Raw genomic sequence first — 18,253 nt, forward strand, 5'->3', positions numbered from 1 at the left:
AAAGATAATTATATTTTTTCCTTTACATATTATTTTCGAAATCTTATTTGATCTGGATTGAATATACCTTAAATATATTTAAACATTTTTGTACAAAATGAGATCTCCTTAAGATTATCATTTTCCCTGGATTAAACATTTACAGGAATCGGTAAAGTGACCGATTCATAAGACTTATTCTCCAATTAAAAAAATTGATTTATGTATAAAAGAACACGATTGTGTTTATTATTGACAAAATCTTCACTTAAACGGTCCTTATATTTTTTTCAAATCTTATAATGTTGTATATTCTTTGGAATTAAAAATGAAGCTAAAATTTCTAAAATTATTGTAGTAACATGACAGTCCTAGCTTCTTTGAATATTTCATCCGTTCGTGAATAACGATTAATTGATCCCATAACTTGAATATTTAATTAAAGATTAAATTAACTAGTCTTCTGTTTCTTTTGGGATCTTGGCGCGCAGATCGTGCAGCGTGGCGAAGCCCTGCTTATATATATAGTTTGCGTGCTTTAGTACAACAATACTCGAACACATTGATACACATAGAAAATAAACGAGTCTAATGTCCAGTAATGTTGTATAAACTGATACATTCTCATAAAAATATATACAAGAAAGACCCTCTAGTTTGACAATTTTCGTCCCAATTTGCGCAGCAGCTTGCATGACGACATAATTGGGCACTAAGTTTAAATGTTTTGTGATAAGTTTTAAATCATGTAAATAAAAGCAAATTAAAAAGAGTATCATGAGTAGTAACAGAACTGTTTTTCCAGACGGACTCATAGCTATATGTCATACGGCTGGCACCGAAGGCGTCTTCTCTAAGGGTCCTATTTTTTACAGACGTCACGTGACCGGAGAGGTGGAAAATTCAAATCAATAACCCCGAAAATTTGTAAATAATAGCGCCAGGTTTCCCGCGTTATTCAAATATAATAACCGACGTTCGCTGGTAACAATAATTTTTTTCGCAGACGTCAGGTGACCTGGCGAGCCAATAAGCGATGCGCAGAAGCCTAAAGTGTCTCGCGTAATTTAGTATAATTACCGACGTTGCTTGGCTGGTAACAAAATGTTTTTTTCCCCCCCAGTGGAGAGAAAATTAAGAGGCCCTCTAATTATGCCGATCGGTAAGTGTCAAAAATTAATAAATTCGAAAGTGCAAAAATTTGAACTCAACTGTGGTCGGTAAGCGCGCAAAATTTAAAATTCTGAAATTTGAAAGTAATTCAAAACTAATATGCATATCAATAGTGAGCATAACTTATACATCAACCACAATAACCAAAGTATCATTGATGATTTTCTCACAAATAGGAGAGATGTCGCTCCATTCTGTAAAAGATATTATGAATGCATGTTGCAACCTGTTTTTTACTTAGTATTTAACGATGTCGGCAAGTGACAAGTGGAAACAGGGTACTAAAGAGGAGAAGAGCCCTCTTCTTAACAGGGAGGATGAAGAGAAAAGAAAGAAATCGCTACTTTCGTCGGTAAAAAAATTCACGACTGATCGATTATCCAGTAACCAAAAATATTGTTTACATTATATACTATATGAGCAGGCATCGACTGAAAAATTGCCAAAAATATAAGATGTAGCAATTGAAAAGAGGAGTCGCCACCTCAATGGCGAAATTGGTAACGTACTTTCCCGACAAGAAAAGAGTTCCAGGTTCAAATCCTGATCGAGGTGGCACTTTTTTTCAATTGCTACATACTACAATTTTTTTACAAATTGTAGTTTTAACTGAAAAAAATTGAGTTGCCTTGGCAATCTCATAATGGATAAGAAATGTCGATAAATTCAATTACTCGCATTTAATACTTACCCATCTATATTATTAGATTAATTTCTAAGTATTTATACTGTACGTTTTCGAAAAAAAGTTATTGCAAAATAGAACCGTTCAACTAATATTCTTACTTTTTTAAAGTGGTACCTTAACTGAAAATTAATTTTTTTTAAATTCTATTCTTACAAATATTAGGAATAGTAACAAATATGAAAAAAAAAAAAAAAAAAAAATTATGATATGCAAGTCCTGAAGAGTTCAAATTGAATCAACGATCCATACCAATGAAATCATTAATTGACTAAGCCATTCAGTACTTGCATCTTTGAAAATTCAATTAAGGTATTACGACTACTTTGTTGGTAATGAAAATGTACTAGCCAATCATATATGTCGTTAGTTACCTAGATAGATATTGGTTTCTGCTGCACGCTCCTTCCATTCACCCTAGGGAGTAGTTGACAAAAAGAAAAAGTGGTGCTTGACGTGTACGCCGAGACAAATCAGTTGACGCTCACATATCGAGTCATTTCATACGTAGATTTATACCTAGTATACATGTACGCATAAGTATTAGCTATAACATCACAGCGTCGCAGCTGCCACCATCTAGTAGGTATGCTTTTTGGAAAAATATTTAACTTACAAGCTTTTCAAAATAAAATGAGTATGAAAAATAATGCCATAATGAATACCCGCTGGCAACACCCACAGACAAGCATGATTTGTGGTCCAACTGGCTGCGGAAAAACGTTTTTCGTTAAAAGATTTTTAAATAATTTAGAACAAATGGCAAACGTTACGTTTGACCATATTTTATTTTATTATGTAGAGTGACAGGATGGTTAGAAAAGTGAAAATTATTTAAAAAATGGACAGCACATTAAATTTCATGAGCAGTTACCAAAACCTTCGGTTTATTCAAACGATCCTCATCCTAAAAAACTTTGAATCATCGACGATCTGATGCGTGAGTCGTCAAATCATGTTCTGGTAGATCTTTTTAGAAAATGAAGTCACCATAAAAATATTAGCCACCAATATCGAAAAACGAGCCCCTCGTCGTGTAGGTGAGTCTCGCAAAGCTCCGTTCAAGAGAAGGTACACTAGCTAATCCCCTTAATTCGTGCACCGCGAAATTCAAAATTTTAATCGACCTTTTTATTGAAATTTGAAAACCACTGTAAAGCATCCGACCGTCGATAGGGCAGATTTTTTCCTTAATGACAGTTTAGTGATGATAATCATATTGTTTCACGTCGCAGTAGTTGGGAGTATGATTTATTCTAATAAAAATCGCAATACGATGTAGTTCACTAAATTTTCTTTAGATTTACAGCAATAATTAAAAAAAAAGAGTTATTTTGTAAGTAAGAATAGACAAATTGTGCCTTCATGTATCAGCAATTGGGTGGAACATGCAATAAAATGTTTCCATGCAAATGATTGAAAAATGAGCGGGTATATTAATGTTTATGCTAGTACTTGTGTTTGTTTAATGATCATAATGTGTTTTATAGTTTACTTATTTGTCATTTCTGTTTTTCCTCTTGACAATGTACTGAGTTTTCACTAATGTGTACATTCTGTACAATCTGTCAAAAAAAAACAATAACAGATGTGTCCAGAAATGAATTGGATTATTAGATGGGCATTCTCATCACAATAGAATCCATATTCAAGTTATATATGTGTTATAGCACAAAATAGATCTTAAAAATATAGAAGGATGTGTAATGTGTCACCCATGCAGTACAGTGAGAGCAACATAATAAGTGTGATATGCTGGACAGAAAGGCAATCAAGAGTAAGACAACATGGAAGGAATGAAGAAGGCAACGAAGCAGTTGGTGATCCACAGCATCCAAATCCCAAAATAAAAAACTCTGACAATTCTCATGAAGTCTCCTTCCTGTTATGGTAAGCTTTTCCCACCTGAAAAAAAATGTCGGAATTCTATGTAGAATTACTTCTGTAATACTTTCAGGAAAGCCATATGGCATTACACATGGTTTTACATATGGCATTACATAAAGGGTTTTAGCTTGGTGATGCCATATGTAATTCCATATGGAAAAACACATGGAATTACTAATTAGAAAAAAAAAATTTCTATCATCTAGAAATAACTGCAAAATACGACAATAAGTTATTTGCAGTTAACAATTTGTCTTACCATCGGGATGATTACTCCAAAACAAGGGGGTTGATTTCACTTCTATAGAAAAAAATTTTATTTTTTATTATTATTTTTTTTTATTCCTGAAATATTACTTAAATCCCCTTGTTTTGAAGTTATTATGCTGATGGTAACATTAATTGTTCACAGTAAATGACGCATTACAGTATTCTGCAGTTATTTCTAGATGACAAAATTTTTTTCCTTCTTCCAATTTGTAATTCTATGTGTTTTTTCAAATGGAATTACATATGGCATTACCAAGCTAAAACCCCTTAAGTAATGCCATACGTAAATCCATGTGTAATGCCACATGGTTTTTCTGAAGGTATTACAGAAGTAATCACACATGGAATTCCGTCTTTTTTTCAGGTGGGTCGTCTATGCACTTGTACAAGTTGTTCGAATGTAAAAGTCAATTGACCCTGTCTTCAATGATCAGGTGAGATCTCACCTGAGTTATCAGTTGATTTCTCAGATGAAATCTCAAGCCAAAAACTCAGCTGAAAACTCAGCTGAGAAACCACCTGAGACCTCACCTCAGATTTTTGGAAAAAGTTCTCCTAGGAGCTTGTGATTTTTTTGTTTTCAAGCAATTTCTAGTCGCTTAAGCTATACATTTAAAAAACTTTTTTTTCAATTTTTAAATCTCATGTGCATCGGGACTTGGAAAATTTTCGAGAATGAAAAAAACGTTATCTAGTAATTAGTTTTGTTGTAGTTACGGGGATGTTGTCTAATTTATCGCAAGTTCCTCCTTACAGATATTATCCAGAGCTGTTTTATTCGTACAATAAAATGTGTGACGTCATTAGAAATATAATATGGCGGTTGGTACAATGTGGAAAACGAGCTTTCTCTTCACGCGCTCTCGAAAAATGTTTTAAATTAATGGGTTTAATATGTATTATATTTAATAATTATAGTAAGCGAAACGCCAATTCCTTTTCAATGTGGTGGTTGATACAAAATGGCGAGTAACACATGTTTTTGCGACTCCCATGATATAGGTGTCAATTAATAGGGCTTAAAAAATGGAGTACACATAACTAAGTGACCTTACGGTGAGTTCAATATGGCGGCCACACAACAGAAACATAACACCACGCTACTAGTTTTAAATATTACCATGGTAAATTAATATTAATCAAGATTTCATAAGTCAATGTACGACTGAAGGATCCAGAGAGCATTGCCGTATGATTAATATTTTAATCGTTTGAAATCGAATAGGAAGTATAGGAAGAATTAGTAAGACTCAGTCGTCACAGTACTTGTGTTTTTGTCGAAAGAGGGGCTTGCAAATATGGTTTAATATTACAGATAACTCACAAATAAATTTATAACTTTGTTCTCACACAAATAATACCGGACGGTCATTACATGGTCCCATGTTTCGTACCCTAACTTTTTCACAAATTGTGTATTACATATGATGTATCATGACAACTTAAACGGATTTCCTTAGTATAACCAGCTAAGTGAAAAAAAGTGGTGGTATCTCATGAAATATAAGGATTTATTGTAAGTTATAAGGTAGTTTTTTTAAACTTTGTTGTGCAATAAAATACATTTTAAAAAGCACGTGATTTAATTCTAACGGCATGTTTTCAAGAAATACGCGATAATATAAGTCAAAACCACTTGCTTTATAACGATGGTTTTGTTTGTTCAAAACAGTTTTTTTGATAATCAATAATTAAAAATGTTTAGTCCTGGGCATAAATACATTACATCTAACACTGTAATGAGTACGCAAATCTTGTAGATGTCTTCTGTAAGAACTATTGCATCTGTTTCTTTAATTTGTCATACTTATTGCATAACTTAAATACAACTTATTAAAATTTTTTGTACGTACTTTATTGCACAGCATTACTTCTAAATATCTTCCGTGATCTACAGTGAATGCAACTATTCAAATATATTCGCCATTTTTGAGTTTCGCAAAAGAGTTGTTGGACCTTTTTTAATTTTTATATGTAACTCGTACAAACATTTTCTTTTTACCATTTTATAATAAATATTAGCTTGACTTGTCAAAGAGTCCCCCCCATTAAGCACAGCAAAATGCCCTAAATTGAATTTTTTCGTTTTAACAGTGTCAAACTGTTCTTTAGGGCTAAAAATAAAGGGTCAACTGGGTCCGAAACCAAAAAAAATTTTTCCCTTGCTAGGGACCATAAAAACCGTGTTTTTTTACATTTCATTTCTTTTCTGGCGTCTGAACATACGAAAAATATGAAAAAATTCAGCAGTATAGTAAATATTATTTCTTTCATATGGAATTTTTTTCAAGGTCATCCAAGTACAACATAACCTAAAAAAAAATTTTCTAAGCTTTAGATCCCATTTTTGACTATGATCCAATAAAGGTGCAGGCGACTTCATTAATCTATCTTGTAGAGCAAAAAAAACACAACTTTAATGTATTTTTGAAATTTTTTTAATTGGTGCAACATAACCTAAAATTCGAAAAACCGATTTATTTTACGTTTTCCGGCTACTTAAGGGCCTCCGTTAAACTTAATTGGAATTCTAACATCCTTTGTAAATTTTGCAGAGAATATAACTTAAGAAAAATGCGTTGCATTGGAAAAAATTTTTTTTCTAACCTACACAAAATGAAAAATTACAAAAAAAACGACTATTCGCTTCTTATCTTGGGTTCTTACAATTCAAAGAATTTAAAAAAACCTACGTGTATAGAAAATGTAAATTCTCTTGCGTAGAAATTTTTCCAAGGTCACCCACGGTTGACATAACCTCTAAAAAAATTATTTAACTTTTGAAACGCGATTTTGACCATAATCCAATAAAAGTGCTGGCAAGTAGATATTTTAACTTTTAGAGCTGGAAAAATACAACTTTAATATATTTTTTCATATTTTTGTAGGAGGTGGAACTAACCCAAAAATCCTAAAAACCGTTATTTTTACCTGATTCCAGCGTGTAATCCATTTTATCGGTTTTTAAAAGACTGATTCTTGATGGACTTATGTTATTGCGACAAATTGTACTTTTTCAAATTTTTCTGAGTTTTTCAAGTAGTAGAACTAACCACAAAACTCAAAAAAACGTTTCTAATTTATTCTAGCATACCTTTTTTTTGTCTTACATTACATTTGCGGTATTGCCTATGACGCATGACAATATTCACTTTTTGTACGTTCCCGATCTTACAAATTCCCCCAAAAACGTATAGCCATATAGCATAGCGAAACGAAAAATTTGGAACATATAATTTATCTGTTTGTACGTGCGAACCATAGAGGTATTACAATATTGTAAGCGACCCTCATCTTACTCTGTACTGTGTGATACTGCCACGTGCGAGAGAAAAAGCTGTGAGAAGGCCTTCTAAGATACCTGTAGTACTATACCTATATATATGATTAGACATGTAGTAATAGGGGGCCTTCTTGCAGCTTTTTCTCTCGCACATGGCAGAATCGCCCAGTACAGAGTAAGGTAGGGGTCGCTTACAATATTCTAATACCTCTATGGTTCGTACGTACAAACGGATAAATTATGTGTCCCAAATATTTTTTTTCGCTATGTTTTATGGCTATACGTTTTTGGGGGAATTTGTAAGAACAGGAACGTACAAAAAGTGAATATTGTCATGTGCATAGGCAATACCGCAAATGTAATGTAACACAAAAAAAGGTATGCTAGAATAAATTAGAAACGTTTTTTAAGTTTTGTGGTTAGGTCTACCACTTGAAAAACTCTGAAAAATTTGAAATAGTACAATTTGTCGCAAAAACATAAATCCATCAAGAATCAGTCTTTTAAAAACCGATAAAATGCATTACATGCTGAAATCAGGTGAAAATAACGGTTTTTAGGATTTTTAGGTTAGTTCCACCTCCTACAAAAATATGAAAAAATATATTAAAGTTGTATTTTTCCAGCTCTTAAAGATAAAAATATCTACTTGCCTGCACTTTTATTGGATTATGGTCAAAATCGCGTTTCAAAGGTTAAATAATTTTTTTAGAGGTTATGTTGACCGTGGGTGACATTGGAAAAAGTTCTACGCAAGAGAATTTACATTTTCTATACAAATAAGTTTTTTTAAATTCTTTGCATTGTAAGAACCCAAGATAAGAAGCGAATAGTCGTTTTTTCTTGTAATTTTTTATTTTGTAAAAGTTAGAAAAAAAAATTTTTCCAATGTAACGCATTTTTCTTAAGTTATACTCTCTGCAAAATTTATAAAGGATGTTAGAATTCCAATTATGATTAACGGAGGCCCTTAAGTAGCTGAAAAACGTAAAATAAATCGGTTTTTCGAATTTTAGGTTATGTTGCACCAATTAAAAAAATTTCAAAAAAACGTTAAAGTTGTATTTTTTTTGCTCTACAGGATAGATTAATGAAGTCGCCTGCACCTTTATTGGATCATAATCAAAAATGGGATCTAAAGCTTAGAAAATTTTTTTTTAGGTTATGTTGTACTTGGATGACCTTGAAAAAAATTCCATATAAAAGAAATAATATTTACTATACTGCTGAATTTTTTCAGATTTTTTGTATGTTTAGACACCAAGAAAAGAAATGAAACGTAAAAAAGACGGTTTTTATGGTCCCTAGCAAAGGAAAAAATTGTTTTGGTCTCGGACCCAGTTGACCCTTTTTTTTTAGCTCTAAAAAACAGTTTGACACTGTTAAAACGAAAAAATTCAATTTAGGGCATTTTGCTGTGCTTAATGGGGGGGACCTTTTAAGTTGTTAGTAAATTGCACTAAGTTTTTGAATTCCATTTTTTAAGCCTGATCATTTGACACCTATATCATGGGAGTCGCAAAAACATATGTTATTTGCCATTTTGTATTAACCACCACATTGAATTGAAGTCTGCGTTTCGCTTATTATCATTATTAAACTTAATATATGTTTAATCCTTTAATTTACCATTTATTATTCGAGAGAGCGTGAAAAAAAGCTCGTTTGCAATATTGTGCCATCCATCACCCTATATTTCCAATGACGTCACATATTTTATTGTAGGAAAAAAGTAGCTCTAGACAATATTTATAAAGGATTATTGCAAGAAATAAGACAATATCCTCGTAACTACCACATATCTATTTAATAGATAACGTTTTTTTCTTTGATTTTCGAAAATTTTTTTAGTCCCAATGCATATAAGGTTGAAAAATTAAAAAAAAAATTACTTAAAACGTATAGTTTAAACGACTAAAAATTGTTTGAAATGAAAAAATAACAAGCTTCTACGAAAACTTTTTTCAAAAATCTCAGGTGAAATCAGGTGATTTCTCAGCTGACTTTTTAGCTGAGTTATTGGCATGAGATTTAGCCTGACAAATCAGCTGAGAACTCGGGTGAAATCTCACCTGATCATTGAAGACAGGGAACGTTTCGTTTCAGCTTGTTGACGCTACATGCAAGCCACCCAGCACCCACACTTACATTACGACAACGAGTCACCAACGAGCTCCAGACTTGACAGATAAAGATATTTAATTTGAACACGAGGGCATCGATGGAGAGAGGCTTGGAAATTTCACACATAGGTATAATCACTAGTAGTCTCTACTAGTGCATATATTGGTCGTGTCTTTGTTTTTTTTTTGTTTTGTTTCTTGTAGATACAGCCAGTTTTCGGATAAGATAGTCAGTACTCCTTATCAAAGCAGTCGAATGTTTTAAATTTATTATATTTAAGTGCAATGCCAATTTTTATAACTAGCTAGTTATAGCTAGTTTAGATGGTTTATTGGAAAATATCTTTACATTAAACTTGACAGTAGCTTGGGTGTGCTTGAGACAATTGCTGCACCCTGTAAATAGTACCCAGTAGGATGGATCACCGAGTCGTCTGAGGGGAACTTTGGAAGGGGCCCGCACGAAAGACTCGTGCACCGTGCAGTTAGGGCAAACCAATTAAAATTAAAAAAAGGTCTCTGATATGGCAAAAGCTGAAAAGAGTCCGAGAAATTAAAATACCATACTCTACCATTCAAGTGCGATGCTTTTGTAATACATGAAAAATGTAATAAAAATTTCTCTTTTCTGTTAATCAGTTTTTATTATTATTATTTTTTTTTTATCATTATTATTTTACAAAAATGTACAAAATGATGCTCACAACTTTTTTTTTAAAACTTATGCAAAAATATATAAAAAGCCAAAGTATTGGTAAAAAATGAGAAAGGGCATCAGCAAGTTATATACATAAAGGTATCAGGTACATGTATTTTTATAGGACTCATGGAGAATTCGGCAACCCATATGCGTGTTGAACAAAATTTCTCAAAAAAACAAGATGGTACAAAATGTCATTGTTCCAAGGACAGCGTCAGTCACGGAACCACGTGCCATCAGCTCTAATTTTCTCTAGATTGTTGTCAGTTGATCTAAATGCCATCGGTAAAAAAAAAGTTTGAATTAATTATACACTAAAGAAATCACTAAAGAAGTGATATCTTTTCTTGCAACTTTGTTTCTAAAAATTAATATCTTTTTTGAACGCAGTTTTTTACTTTGATCCTTCATTAAAGAAAAGAAAAAAAAAAAAATTTTCGAAAAGTGCCGGTGGTAACTTACAATCAAAAAGTATACCTAATCAAAAAAAATGTTGTATATAATACGTAGATTCTACATAGATTTTTTGAATAGAATACTTAGTATTACACGTATATTTTACATATAAGCTACGTAGATCTCTGCATAGAATCTATCAAGAATCTGTCTGAATTATCCTTGTGGGGTCTACGCAGAATCTACGTAGAATGTATATAGACTTTAGACGCTGTTTAGGTAAAATCTACGTATGTTCTATGCTGTTTATACATAGATTCTATGTAGATTATACATGTATTCTATGTAGTTTCGCCACAGATTCTTATAGATTTTACGTAGAATCTGATTGGATCCTGTTAAAAAAATAAGTAGGAACTGCATATAATCTTTATAGAATCTACGAGAAAGCACACGTAAAAGATGCGTAGAATCTATGCAGAATCTAGACTGCGTATAATTAAATCTCTGAAGATTCTACATTAATTTCGTTGTAAACTAATGTAAAAGTGGCGTGTTATCTGGTTGATCTTATATATGATTTATGTTAAATGTACGTTGAATCCCTGCAGAATGTATAAGCTATGTGTTCGTAAAATCTGCATAAGATCTATGTAAAATGTATACTTAATCTGAAATTGTCATAGACAAAATTTCGTCCACAGAAACTCAGCATCCTTCTTAAGCAGATTCGACAGAGGACGCGCTATAGCCGCAAAGCCCGGAACGAATCTTCGAAAAAAACTAACAAGCCCTAAAAACCGTCGAATGTCTCGTTTATTTCTCGGTTGAGGATAGCTTTCTACTGCCTGTATTTTTCGGTTGCCTGGCTTAACTTTCCCTTCACCAATTTTAAAACCTAGGTATTCGATTATTTTCTGTCCGAAATGACACTTTTTTAAGTTTTACGTCAATCCCGCTTCTTTAAGAAGTTTTAAAATCTCTTCGATATTTGCTAACAACTCTTCCCAAGTTTTTGCGTAAATACAAATATCGTCAAAAAAGTTAAACGCGATACCACGTTTACGCGCCGTTCCGAGTACTCGATCCATAAGCTTGGCGAAGTATCGGGGAGCGTTTGCCAAACCGAACATGGCTCTTTCGAACTGCCCCGTTTGAGTCTCAGTAATAAATGCCGTTAACTCTTTAGCTTTTTCCGTAAGCGGCATTTGCAAATACCCGCAAGCTAAGTCTAATTTCGCGAAAATTCTTGCTTCTCCGAGTTTCTCGATTAGATCGTCAAAATTTGGAATTGGATGGTGTATTACTTTTGTCGCTTTGTTTAATTTCCTATAGTCCACAACCATCCGTGCGGAGCCGTCACTCTTTCTTACGACAAACGCCGGACTCGCATACTCAGACACAGTTTCTGTAACGATACCAGAACGCTTATACTCATCTTCTAGCGCATCAAGATCTTCTCTGTCGCCCTTATTTAGTCGGTACGGCTTGCTACAAACTTCGGTCGGTTTATTTAATTCGATATCCATTATAATTTGATCTGTCAAGCCTACTTCGCTTACATCTTTTGCAATACATTTTCGGTATTTATTTAATAGATTTACAAGTTCTTCTTTCTGTTTCTCGTTCAAGTAACCTTCCGAAATTACTTCGTCTGGTAAAATTACGTCGTGACGCTCCTCGATATCATTTAGCGCGTGTATTGACAGTACTGACTCGCCTATTTTATCGCCAACATTGATCGTTTCGCTTTTGTCGCTCAAATTCATAGTAGGAATCTGTAGCACAGCAGATTCAATAGCTACGTTAATTAAATTCACTTCTCCTGGTTCTAGTTGCGTTCTTTCAAGCGAGCGTACCTTTTTGGCAGTCAGATCATTAGTTGTCTTCTTTTTCGGCGCGGTAGTTTCGTCAACTTTTGTATCAGCAAAAATTAGTTCTTTCCCGCGACGCGTGTAGGTTAAGTCCTCGTTTTCGGTGAACGAACGTCCAAGTATTACGTCATATATTTGCGCAGAATCGGGGACTATACGTAATGCTTGTTTACGCGGCTTCAAATTTTCGTAACGCATGATCTCAGTGACTGTACCGGGCGACTGAATTTTTCCTCCTCCAAACGCTTCTAACACTGAACAGAGATTAGTACGTCCAAAGCATGCATTATTCACAGCCGATTCGCGTATAGTACAGACAGCTGAACCCATATCTACTTGCGCGGTAAAATGGTGATCGCCAAGCTGAATTTTTCGAATAAATTTATCTCGCGAATCGTTTTTGTTCCCCGTATTTAAAATAGTCACTTCGGTAATTTCAACAGTTGAACGTTTATCCTTAGAGTTTAAAATTTTGTTTGGGCATCGCGACGCAATATGTCCCGCTTGTTTACAAACAAAACAAGAAATCTCGCGCTTCGCTTGAATACAATTTCGTGCTATATGTCCTACATTACCACAGTTGAAACACTTAACGTTGGTTCCGCGTACAGACTGCTTAACCGCCTCTACTGCTTGGCATCCAATAGCTCCACCATATGGCTGGTTTCCCGCGGCTGTTGAAGTGGTGCCGCCTTGAGTCGGCGTCTTCCAAGAAATGGCAGGCACTTCAGCGTTTCTGAACTGCTGTGGCTTGGCGACGTTCTTCTGAACGCGTGTTTCGGCGATTCTTCCTCGTTGCCCCTCTGAAATCTGTTCGACTCTTACTAAGTCCTGCAACATTTCGTCAGTTGACTTATACGTTTGCCCAACGGTGTGTTGAGCTAATGCTTGGGACCAAAGTCCCGCTGCCACCTCATCGCGAATTTCTCCCACCGAGAAATTAAGTCTATCGCACAGCCACACTTTATCCAAAAAGTAGTCTTGCAACTTTTCATTCTTGCCTTGCGTTCTGACCATCATTAACTTTAACTTATCACTGTGCGAGCGTTTATACGTGAAAGCACCAGTGAAAGCTGTCTCGAACGAAATAAAATTTACTACGGCATCTCCCTTCGTCATTAGCCACTTGAGTGCTCCACCTCTCAATCGTGATTTCGCGACGCAATAAACCATCTCGTCAGTCCAGCCACACAACTGTTTAGCGTTGACGACGTCCCTTAGCCAGACGCGTGCTCGCTCCGGTCCTTCGCTTCCGTGGAACTCGGCGATTACGTTCTGAGCACTCGCGAGAGATAGCAGCTGCCCAGTTCCGCCCCCATCTTGGCGCGAACTCGTGATTTGCGACTGATTTTCCAGAACCCTACACAGTCGCGACATCACCTGGGACAAATTTCCCGATGTATCTCCTCCCGATCGTTCCGACTGCTGAGATCCATCCTCTGGATTTCGTAACTTTTCCTCCAGTTCTCTGATTCTTGCTTCGTAGGCACTCCTCTGTTTTTGCAGCTCGGCCTCTAACGCATTTACGTTCATCTTTTTGTTTCACACACAACACTTTCTATTTCACTAGTCCTGCGTTCCTCTCACCACTTACTTCCCGAACGAAACCTGGTGGTATCCCACTTCTGATTTGTTAAGTAACTACACAAAGCCGCACCAGGGTTGTCGGGAAAGGTCCAGGAGATGAAATAACTTACATAAACGCGTTGTTGTGAATGATTAAGTAATATATTAGTTTGAAATCATAAAAGAAAAGGGTTTTACAAAGATTAGAAAACGTTACAGGATTGCCAACCGTCATTTACCATCTCATCCGCACACCCGCTCATGTCTCGCGCGCTCAACGGTCTGTCTTTTCTTCCACTCCGCACACACTTCGTCGAGCTACCATTCTCAACTCTCAACCGCACCGCAGCGCCACCGTCGGGAGCTAGGTTCTTTCACTCTCTCTCTTACTTACATATTCAGACTTGTTCACTCTATCCTTAACACTCTTTTTACTACATTCTGTCGACTTGCGATAGTACGAATCCGCTTATAAAGTAATTCATGCCGTATTCTGCTACCAGAAAAATGTGAGTACTTATGGCGTAAGCAAAAGATTATACAAAGCATTTTATTTTGTTATTTATTTTGTTTAGGTACACTACGTGTTCTAAATCATCTTTATCTATGTATGGATAAATATTTTATTCAACGTACCTCTTATACTTAATAAGCTTTAAAAGTTATTCCTGCAGTGCTGCAGATGAGAGAAGTATATCTAGAGAAGGCAATTCATATGTGAGAAATTGTTGTTTTAAGGGTCGTAAGTGGACTGAAATGAAAAGAATATTCATGAGTGTGCAGGTGAGAATAACACTGTAATCTGTTGTAAATATAAAAAATCGTTCAGTCAACGAAAGCATACATATACTGATTTATGGTCAAATCAGCTCAAAATCAAGTTTAATATTTACCATTACTTTACAGGTATGAGTGTTGATAGGAAGCAGTAAAATATTTTGTAACCTTATTCTGAAACAAAACTGTTACTAATTGGTCTTTGTTCTCTGCTACCACATTTTGTAGTACATTTATCGTATATCTTTTCATTGACCATTGATATGGATAATTCTAGCAATAGAAGAGGAGAGTATCAACAATATATGTATAAAAGTGGAAGTCGCGTACCACGATCTACACAGTACGAATTAAAAAGTAGAAAAGAACAAGCTGATAATTTCCCTAGCAGCGTCTCAGATTTCTCAGATACTTTGGTAAGTGTTATTGAATTTTATATTTTGAAAAATTTGATCTTTTATTGAAGCTGTACATACAAATTTTGTTTGATAAAAGTAATTCTTTGACAAAGTTTGGTAAGCTTTTATACAATTTTTTTGAGGTCGTGTGTCATCAGTCTACTTTAAGTAGCAACGTTGATAGTATCCAGGTAATATATATTATAAAAATAAACTATATTGCTAATGCTACGATATGCTCACAAGTTCCAATTATAAAACAAGAAGTGTTTCCCTTATTACATCTGCAGATATCATGCGACAATTCGTACTCTGTTGAGGAAATAGTTGTTCCTTCAATAGACGCTCAGCCTTGGAGTGGAGATGAACTGTACAGCATCGATGACACTGAGGAACATGTAATCGTTTGGGAGCGAACTCAAGACATAGTGAGTTACTCGTCGCACTCTCATAATTGACTATTTTTAACATATAGTCTAATAGAATATACTCAGAACCTCAATTTTTTTATCAAAAGGCACTATATTCCTAATCTAACTTTTAAATTACATTGACATAAGTTTAAAAATTCAAAACTATGTGTGACACTATTAAAATTAAAAAATCACGATTGTTAGAAATATTTAGTTATATTTTTATTGCCATTTTTCTATTGGCATATATTTTTTAAGCATTCCACTATTGGGTATTTTACCTCATTTACTGCATTGTACTTATGTAAATTGTAAATTGTGTACTGCCAACAGCGTACTGCATAATGGTATTTAAATCTCCATGTCAGACCAATCCATTGATCTATAATATAAGACAATCATGTATTTGTATTCTGTTTTTTAGGGTTTTATTCAAGATGAGCCACAAGACATTAGTGACACAGATTCCAATTATTCAGAAGACATTGAGGATTACAATGACGCTACGGCCTACCCATCTTTATTTGAGATGCTAGGAAATGAAGAAAATAATTTGATTGTTGATGCTCGTTTTAATGTCAGTCGAGTCGACTTATTGTTAGGGATATTTAAATATTCTTCAAAACATAAACTTTCGCATTTAACGGTTGAAGACCTATGCAAACTCATCAACTTAATTTCAGATAAGGCTGTGATTTCAGACACAAAATATAAACTGGATAAGTTACTCTTGACCGACAGTGGAGTTGAATATCATGGAGTTTGCCCAATGTGTGAAAAATACGTGTCTACATTTAATAGAAAAGAGAAGCAAATAAGATGTCAAAAGTGTGCAAAAAATATTCCTGTACAAGGAAATAACGGCAATTTTTTTATAACTATAAGCCCAGAAAATTCGATTGAAAAATTAATTGAATCCCATGAAAATTATTATAACGAAAACATGAGCTGTAAGAGACAAAATAATAATTGTAGCGACATTTACGATGGTTCTCTCTACAAGGACTTTGTTTGTTCACTGCCACCTTCTTGAAAAAACAATTATATCACGTGTATTTTTAACAGCGACGGTTCCTTAGTCTTTGAAAGTTCATCCTTTTCAGTGTGGCCTGTCCAGATAATCATCAGTGAAGTTCCTGTAAATGAAAGAATGAAGCATCCTTAACTTGTGCTTTGTGGTTTGGTAGAACAAAACCAAAAATAAGCATTTTTTTAGATAGCTTTGTTAACATTATACAAAATTTGTCAAATAGAGCTGCGTCGACAGCGTCGCCAGAGCGCCTATGCAAGGCTTGATTTAATGGGCACTTTATGTGCCCATGGTGTTACCACCCTGGCGAAGCAGTCCTGCAAAAAACAAAAAATACCATCAAGTACACCTTACAGGACGAGGTTTCTGAGCTTTGAACTGAAGTGGAGGCACTACAGCACATACGAGAAAAAATCGAAAAAAATGGTGAAGAATTAGTTTTTGGGTTTAAAACTGCTTCACTTTTATTGAACTTGGACACGTTAGACATCATTAGAGGATTCGTACCAGATGCGATGCAAAATTTTTTCCTGGGTGTTTGCAGACAGTTTGGAAGATACTGAATATTCATTGCGTCGAGAGATGCCAAATATAAGTTGTAATTTGCAAAAAATCAAAGTTCCAAACGCCGTCTCACATTTATCTCGTCCACTAAAGGAAAAACAAATTTGGAAATTGAAAGATTGGGAGAATTGGTTGCTATTTTTCAGCGTTTTTGTATTAAACGACATAGAATCGTTCAGGAAGTACGCTGAACATTGGATGCTATTGGTCGATAGCATACATAAATTATTACAAACTTCAATTTATAGGACGGAATTGATAACAGCTGACAGAAAACTTAAAGAATTCGTAGCCAAAACGCAGTTGTTGTACACTAGGAAAGCCATGACGTTTAATATACATCAAGCGTTGCATTTATGTCAAAGCGTAGCTGATTGGGGATCCTTATGGAGCCATATTGGGTATTGTGTTGAAAACGGCAATGGCCAATTGATTGCTGATATTAAAGCTGCAAATGGTGTTCTTCACCAAGTATGCAGACAATTTCATTACAAAGAGAGCATCGATATTCTTGAAAAACATGTTTATCGCTTAAAGTATACAGTCCAATCATCGATTTCTGTAATAATTTAGATAAAAAAACCACCAAAAAAAGTGTTAAGGTAAAAAAATGAAGATACTTTGGAAAACCGTGCGTCGTTGATCTCGCAACACTCACGAAACATGAACTTTCTCGAGACCACACCTCATCGTATCATCGAATGGTAAAGGAAGTATGTATTTTTTCATCATGTAAAAAAGAATCTACACGTTCCTGTAATTATTACGCTGTAACGTTTGATGGAAAGTTCATTAAAATTATTGAGTTTTTAGTTGATATGAAGAGTATGAAAAAAAACAACGATTTGTCTAGAATCATTCACTGAACCAATGCAATATTGGAGTGCAATAAGGATATTAACTGGTATAAATGAAGAAATAGTAGCAATTGAGACAAAGTCTTCATCAACCGTAGCTGTCTGCTCGAAGATTAATAACAAATCCTATATTACATCTGCTCCCAACTCATATCATATCAGTTAAGTAAAAGTTGTAATAGAATTCAATACGTCCAATAGGTATACAAGCAAACGTCGATACACTTTAATCATTGCATCAATAGGCGCATATGTATAGATGGCGGTAATCTTCATAC

At 34.6% G+C, this 18,253-nt stretch overlaps 1 protein-coding gene across 3 annotated transcripts in view; it reads left to right on the forward strand.

Moving 5' to 3' along the window:
• The window catches only part of LOC106635892 (mitochondrial inner membrane protease ATP23 homolog), a 306,756-nt gene that overhangs the window by 46,520 nt on the left and 241,983 nt on the right, over positions 1-18,253 (forward strand). The window lies entirely within an intron of this gene.

Source organism: Copidosoma floridanum, unplaced genomic scaffold (genome assembly GCF_036245765.1).
Source record: "Copidosoma floridanum isolate Cflo_tuat_1 unplaced genomic scaffold, Cflo_Japanese_pri ptg000004l, whole genome shotgun sequence".
Classification (NCBI taxonomy): domain Eukaryota; kingdom Metazoa; phylum Arthropoda; class Insecta; order Hymenoptera; family Encyrtidae; genus Copidosoma; species Copidosoma floridanum.